The sequence below is a fragment of the Belonocnema kinseyi genome, chromosome 3 (genome assembly GCF_010883055.1).
Source record: "Belonocnema kinseyi isolate 2016_QV_RU_SX_M_011 chromosome 3, B_treatae_v1, whole genome shotgun sequence".
In the NCBI taxonomy this organism is placed as follows: Eukaryota; Metazoa; Arthropoda; class Insecta; order Hymenoptera; family Cynipidae; genus Belonocnema; species Belonocnema kinseyi.
Window position 1 is genome coordinate 53,628,470 of NC_046659.1, and position 1,576 is coordinate 53,630,045.

Consider the following 1,576-nt stretch of genomic DNA (forward strand, 5'->3'; position numbering starts at 1 on the left):
CAAAAAAGTGCCATATCATGTGTTGTTTGGTTCGATTCATAATTTTATTCAAATATGAAATTCCTTCCAAATTTCTTTTTAATTATGCAAGAAATAAACATGGTTAATATCTTTTTCAAATAAAAAAGTGGTTATTTTTGCATGATTGTTGTTATTTTTCTTTTAAAAAAAACCTTTTTGTTAATGAGGTAATTAATTTATAATGCATAAGCCTTTACAATTTTATAAAAGAAACTGAAAGTTGATCAAATATTTAAATTTTTAGAAAATAAATTTATTTACGAACAAATTTAAAAAAGCAAGTTTTTTTATTAAAAGAAAGAATTTAAAATAATTATTTTAGCAAAATCAAACATTTTGAATTGAATTGAATATGCAAACACTTAAACAAGTAAATGCAAACAAAAGCTTAATCGACCAGCTGGAAAGTATAGTTTTCTATACATAGCCAGCGGAGAACATTTTAAAGTTTCAACTTATTTTTCTCAATAAATACAAAATAAAGAAATAGAATAAATAATTAAAGGACACTAAATAAAAAACTAAGGAAACTTATATATTTATTAAAAATAAAATAAAAACGGCGTCAAATTCTTTTAAAAAATATAGACTATTAAAGTACATAATAGTTCTGTGAATTTATAGCATTGGTTTATATTATTTTTCATGATTGCGGTTTAAAAAATGTAATTAGCTCAGATATTAAAACAACAAAAAGACGAAAATTATGGCAATTTTTGTGTCAAGTTTTTGTATTAAATGCTAATAAAAAAAATTAAGCAAACTTACATTTTTTCTTAAAGTTAGATTTCTGGAGCAGGGAAAATGACATTTTGTAAGATTAAGTTACTTCTTATTTCAATTTGAAAAAATGGTTCATATTTATAACATGGACTTAGCTAAAACATAGAAGCAAGCCGTAATTTCCTTTAACTTTCGAAAATGCTTCTTACACTTTACAGCTGCTAAAAAACTCATATACCACTAAATTCACAAAAATTTAAAAAATGCAACATTTCAGAAGACATTTGTCAAGTTGTATAAGGAAATTTAGGAAAAAAAAATTTTTATAAGTTTTTACAAGGAAATTTCTTTTCGACATTTTTATTTCTTTAACCAGAAAAAAATAGTAAGGACATATTCAACCAGAATTCTGGTTGATTTAACCAGAGAGTTTTTTTGGTTTATTTAACCTTATATAAAACTTAACTGTATCTTCAAATTCACTTTTCTACTAATTTCCAACAAAATTATAACTTAAATATAAAATAAACTTTTTAATTCAAATTTGTTATTACTATTTTATACTAACATCTTTGTTACATTTTGGGCATAATTTTGATTTCAAAAAGTTTTTAGAGTTTTCGAATTCCTTTAAGACCTTTTCTACTCAATTAAAATTATTTTTACATTCACTCATAAAGTAAAATTAGATTATTACCATTTTTTATTTCAAATGCACTATAATTTGGCGCGACCGAATATATGGTTGCCTGTCGCGCCTCTACAGGTATGTGGAGGAACCATTCGGTACATATCGCGCCTCTACAAGTATGTGGCCGAACTAAAAGCAATA